The 6000-nt window shown below is 55.7% G+C and overlaps 1 protein-coding gene across 4 annotated transcripts in view; it reads right to left on the reverse strand.

The window, feature by feature from the left end:
- Positions 1-4861, reverse strand: part of LOC104336287 (rho GTPase-activating protein 20) — a 43542-nt gene extending 38681 nt beyond the window's left edge. For 3 of the 4 annotated variants that reach the window (XR_012765471.1, XM_075435201.1, XM_075435199.1), the window contains exons 1-2: positions 4778-4861; positions 1443-1542 (exon numbers count right to left, since the gene is read on the reverse strand). The gene's annotated coding sequence lies outside the window, so the exon portion shown is untranslated. The remainder of the gene's footprint in view (positions 1-1442; positions 1543-4777) is intronic. The other variant, XM_075435200.1, reaches the window with a different exon arrangement.
- Positions 4862-6000: the final 1139 nt, after the last annotated feature.

A 6000-nucleotide genomic window follows, 5' to 3' on the forward strand; every position in this document is an offset into this window, starting at 1 on the left:
ATGGAAAGGCAGGTGGGAGCAGCGTCATGTGAGCTGAGCCCACGTAAAAAAGAGGGTGCGAAGGAGGAGCCTGAAAACACAGCCTGAAGAGAAGCCAGCAGACTAAGGAAGGGAATGAGCTAATCATGGAGGATGAAGAGCTCAGAGATCAAATAACCTGGAGGCCAGATGATAGTTTGCCAGGCGAGGCTAACAGAGAAATATGCACATTGTTATAGTAAAAAGCTCTTGCTACGAACCAATGCAAGTCATGTGGCCTTAAAGAACATGTCCCAGTTCTTTGATGGCAGGAGAGGTGGAAAAAGACAAGGAGTGGAATCAAACTAATCACATTAAGTTCCTTACACAAGGTTGTAATAATTACTCCATGGGAGCAACTGCTGCTAGCTCTAGCAGAAACTCATAGACGAGCCAAGGAGAAGAGACAATTAAGGCAGAAAATGTCTTGTTCCACTGAAGTCAATGACAAAACGCCAGTGCTTTGCAGAGGCTAGGATTTGTAAGTGCGAGTACAGCATCTCCAAGGAATCAGACAAAGGCTAGATAGCATAATGACTCTTCATATCTCATGCAAGGGCACAGGCTGGGGTCAAGGAGGTGGTTTTGCTCTGTAGGACAGAGGGGCAGCAAGGAGGCCCAGCGACACGGAGGTTGACCTTTCTCCTGGGAGCACCCAGCCCATGCCAGCCGCAGCGACAGCGAGCAGCCGTGGGGCTTTTCGGAGATGTCACTGTCTATGCCTCTATGTCTGGTGCAGCCTGAATGGGCAGGCAGTGGAAAATGCCCAGTAACATTCTATTCAAAGACAATTGTTCTAATTCATATATTATTCCCCGCCTTTGATTCTCCCCGCATTTCTTTTTTACTTTCGCCCTAACTTCTACAGGAACTAATATGAAAACTGACAACCCCAAAGGCTTCCTAATCTGCCCCTTATGCCTCACTTCCCATTACTTCGGTTTAACACACATTTATGTGTGAACTAATACCTCCAGTAATGAGCATTTTTGTGGCTTCTTGATAAACATTTTACAATTTGACAGAATCTTCCCAATTTTGAGGTGTCCAGAGCAGAAAACAATTGTCCAGCAAGATTTCCAGAAGAGCTACATAGATGGAATTTGTATTTCCCATCACTTTGCTGTTAGTCTCTACTGGTTTTATTAGCTTTCAGGCAGAAAATTGTCCTGAGGCTTAACAGTAGCCTCTTCATGTGCTCTCCCTATGCAAGCACACGTGCACATATGCATCTGCATACACATACATACATGTACAAAGCTCTTTGGCTGATAAATTTCCCAATAAATGTGGCTGTCGACTTCAAAACCAAACCAAAACAAGCCTTTCAATAGGAATTATGAAAAATAAAGTTTTAAATCACAAAAACATCCTGTTTTGCTTCAGTTTCTCTTTCACACGCCACAAGCTGGACTCCACCCTACCTGTTTTCAGAGGGGCTAACTATGGGTGCCAGGTTTCGGAAACTTTCACGTCCTTATCCGTCCTGCCATTTGCTCTCAGGGGAACATGAGGAGGGCAGCACTGTGGAGACAGGAAAAGAAGGGTTGATCCCCTGCGCACCCATCCCTGTGCCAGTCCTTTTTCCCACAGCTCCACGATCCCTCAGAGAAAATGCCATGAAGTGGAAGATGAACAGAAGTGGGGTTTATTGGGTTTTGTTTGGGGTTTTTTTTTGTTTTGTTTTGTTTTTTAAATCACAGTGACTGCCACAGTCCCAACCTCTGTCTGCTGTTAAGCAGACTTGCTATTCGCTTTACTAGGCATAAGTACTCATATTGATGACACTGTCACAGACAGGTTGAGGAGAATATCCTGAGGAGATGACAGGTCCGTAACGAGAAGCACAAGAAGAGGTGGGGACTTGGCAAGGCGGATCTGCCGTCTCAGTTGAGAAACCAGCTCTGCAGATCAGAGGTGTACCATCCTTTAGTACCACCTCCGAGTGACCTCTGCATGCCAGCTTCCAGCCCGAGGACACAGGCTGTCTGCCGAGCAGGCAACATGCTGCTGGTGCTCCAGGGGCTGCTGCGGTGAATGTCTGAGACAGGTGCAGCCCGACACACGCGTGACCGTACACAGCTGTAAGCGGGATGAAGGCGAGTAACAGCGGGAGCAGCTGAGTGCTGCTGCAAGTGTTTTTGGAGATGCCTGTATCTGCCGCGGTGCTGGCAAGGGTGGAGGAGGGAGTAACATGTGGATGAAGGTGAACAGAGCAAATACAGGAGTCTGGGGGTGTTTGTGAGGGTGCTGGCATGAGAAAGGGTGCAACAGCAGAGGGGTGGTGAACCTGCGGCAGTGCAATGTGCTGGTGTCATGCTGTCTACCAGGGACTGGGAAAGGATCCACAAGCAGGATCTCTGCATCAGAGCTGCAAATCAGAATCTTCCATATTACAAGCAGGAGAGGATCCGAGATCCCTCATGGCCAGTCATGAAGAATGAACATCCACTACGTCTTCAGGCTAATTAAGAGAAACCTTATCAACGGTACATTCTTCAGCATCTCCCATACCTATGCAGTAAAACCGGTCTGATGACACAGAGATTTGAGTCACATTCCCTGGGTACAATCTAAAAGAGCTCTAGACCCTGGAGCTAGCTCCTCTGCGAAGACAAGACCACACGCTTCCCATTTCTGGGGCCAGCCTAACTGAATTACCATCAACAAAGGTGAAGCACCAAGAAGCATAAATAGTCCCTTCTGCGAGTGCCCAGCTCACCTAGACCAGAGCCACATGAAACGATCTACATATGGGTTCAGCCGAAACCTAAAGTGCAGCAGCACTTAAAGACAGGTCAAAAGAAAGGAACTGTGTCCAGTGCTGTTGATGGAAAGACCTTCACTGAGCACCACTGAGAGTCTGCAGGGAAGGCAGAGACTATCATTGTGTCTCCATGGCTAGAGACGCCTATCCAAAATTAGGTTATGCACCCATCCAGAGTGTGGTATTGTGTTTGACAGGGATTCCCTGAAGCAGCTGAGTCTCAGAAAAATGTAAATCTTTTTAAACCAATAAACTTTAATATTTGTTTTCCTCTTGAAAGGAAACTGTGTTAATTTTTAAAATATCACTAGAGGGCGTTCAATAAATTGGCTTCCCAACGAAGCTAACTGCCTGTACAGTTTTCTTTCAGAAAACTGTTTAGTTGCAGACCTTAGGGGGAAGGTTTAAAAGGTCTATTGCATATCTTACGGCCTCTTGACCACTTTCCCTCTGGCTCACAAACTAAGCTTTACTTCTCTTCAGGTGTGCCCTGGGGAGCAGCAGCCCAGGGGCCCAGGAAATGCACCCAGAAACTTCCCTGCAGCTGGGCATGAGCTGTGCCAGGTCTCAGCAAGCCGCTGGGCAGCTGTCCCGCAACCAGGAACACTGCTGTTTATACACATCCCATCAAGTGCCAGTGGCTTGAGTAGCTTAAAAAGTCATGCTGGGCAAACTGACAACCAGGTCCTTGAAGAAACCACTGCGAAGACCGAGGTGCTGTACCTGGTGGTACTCCCTGCGTCCCAGAGAATACAACCCACACAGGAGCTCCATGCTCCTGCACCAGCACGTGTACACGGCCCTGCTGCTCTGGCTGTGCAAGCCAGCAACCGGCTGCGATGCTGAGGCAACAAGCACACTGTTAAAGGCCCTCATTCTCTGCCTCTGCAGGTAATGCACAGATGGCACACCACAGCAACATTTTGTTTGGGTTGCACAAAGGCGTCAGCAGAGGTCTGGTTAGGAAAAAGAACATTAAGGAATGCTCTAAATGTAGAAGAAGATAGGAAGGTAAAGGGAAAAACAGACATCTCTGTCTTAGGTAGGGCCCAGTGGTAAAAACTGCAAGTGTCTCTAAAGAACCTGCAGCAAAACTGCAATAAAACTTCACTCGATCCTAAGGATCTCTCTCGTTGTGGACACCCTCCGGAGCCCGGCAAGCACTGTAAGTACTACAACTAGCTGCAGATTTTTTTATTATTTTTTAAACAGAACTTGCTATTTATTCCAGTGGAAACTCCCTGCAAAGAAAATAGTTCCACTCAGCTGCTGTTTGTTTTGGATGATTTGTTTGATAACTTTCAATGGGCATTTTGAATAACGCTTACAGTTTTTGCTCTTGTTTTCCACTCTTTCAGGCTAACCCCATGCTAACATGATATTCTATTGTTTGCTCTGTTGCACTCAAAGAAACCACCGCGGGCAGCTGTCACTCAGCCCAGACCGAGCGTCTCCCGGCCACCAGCACGGTCCCTGCTCTGCCGGAGCGACTGCCGCGGGCCTCGCTCGCCCCGGCGGGGACCGCAGCTTCTCCCGCGGGCTCTGAACACACCGGGCGGCGACAGCAGGGCTGCTCTGCCCGCCACCGTCGCGACACGGACGCAAAGTGACGCGCGCCTGACAGCTCTCCTGGAACGACACCGGGATGCACAGAAGCCGCCGGACGAGCCCCGAGCGGAGCCGCTCCCGGGACCCCCCAAGGCAGAGGGGTCCGGGCTGTCCACTCCTGACCCAGTGGGTCCCCGGCCCAGCACCCCCGCGGACACACCGCGAACCCTCCCGCCTCCACCTGCCTCCCCCCCCACCCCGCGGGCCCCCGCGCTGAGGCCGCCAGGCACCTCCGCCCGCTCCCCGGCCGGCACCGCCTGCTCCCGGCCCCGCTCCGCAGACCCGCCCGCTCCCGGCGCCCACAGCCGAGCGACGCTGCCCCCGACCCGCGGCCCCGGCGGCAGCACGGACGGCCCCGACCCGCGCCGCGGCCGCGGTACTTGCCTGGCTCCGCGCGGAGCCCGCGGCGCAGCTCGGGGCGCGCCCGCGCTGTCATGCCCGCGGCCGAGGCGCGGCGCCGCGCATGGCTGGCGGGGGCGGCGCGCTCGGTCCCGGCGCGGCGGCAGAGGCGCCCGGCGAGCGGGCTCGGCGCGGCGCGGGGCTGGCGGCCGGCGGCCCGGCCCGGGCGGGCGGGGCGGGGCGCTGCGAGCGGGGCGGTACCGCCCAGAGCGGGCGCCGCCGGCCATTGGCTGGGCGCGGGCCGGGCCGGGCCGGGCGGCGGCGCCCCCTCCCGGCGCGGGGCGGCAGCGGCGGCTCCGCTCGGCCCGGTCGGACGGGGCGGGCCGGGCCCCGCCCCGCGTCCCGCTGCTGCTGGGCCGGGGCTGGTGGGGGCGGGGGCCGGGGCGAGTGCCGGGCCCCAGCGTTCCGGCGCCTGCGTGCCGCGGGGAGCAGCCCGCTCGGTAGCGGCCCAGCGGCAGCCCTCAGCGCCAGGTCTGTGCTCGCTCCCGAGAAGCTCCCGCGGGCTGGAGGCGGCTCTCGGCGCGCTCCCGGGAGCGCTCGAGCGTTGCGGGGGAACAAGGACGCGGGAAACGACTCGTGCTGGAGGGAAGGGCAGGGCCTGCTCCGTGGAAATGCCGATCTCGGTGCGGGGCTCCAGCGCGGGGTGGTGCGAGCCGGCAGGGCGAAGCGCAGCGAAGCCGGCAGGGACGGGCCGCGGCGGGTTTGCTCCCCGGCGGTGCGGAGCCGCGCCGGGCATCGCCCGGGAGCAGCCGGGGACCCAGTGCGGGGAAGGAGCTACCCAGAAAATCGCGCTGGAAGGTGGTTTTCTGGGCAAACTCGGTGGAAGAGCCGGGAGCTGACGGGGCCGGACACCGTGGTGCTCTTGTTCTGAAAGCAGTCGCTGCTGCGTGTCGGGGCACCTCAGCGGGCAGGCGCGAAAGCAACCTTACACGGTACCGTACGCCGTCCCGCACCCCTTCCTTCCCGCACCGCCACCCCCAGACCTCCCGCCCCAGCGACCAGCAATGCACGTGCCCGCAGAGATCTCCAGCTTCTCCGAGAAGCCGTCAGCTTCCCGCTCCACCTGTGCCTATCCGTGTCATTCCTTACATCCGTCTCCATAGAGCGCCCCAAAACATCTCCTCCAGTTTAGCAGTCCATCCACTACTTTGGGAGGAAGGTTCTGGCTGCAGCTGAGTGGTACACATCAGAGTATTCGGGACCATCAT

The sequence above is a fragment of the Opisthocomus hoazin genome, chromosome 14 (genome assembly GCF_030867145.1).
Source record: "Opisthocomus hoazin isolate bOpiHoa1 chromosome 14, bOpiHoa1.hap1, whole genome shotgun sequence".
NCBI classification, from domain to species: domain Eukaryota; kingdom Metazoa; phylum Chordata; class Aves; order Opisthocomiformes; family Opisthocomidae; genus Opisthocomus; species Opisthocomus hoazin.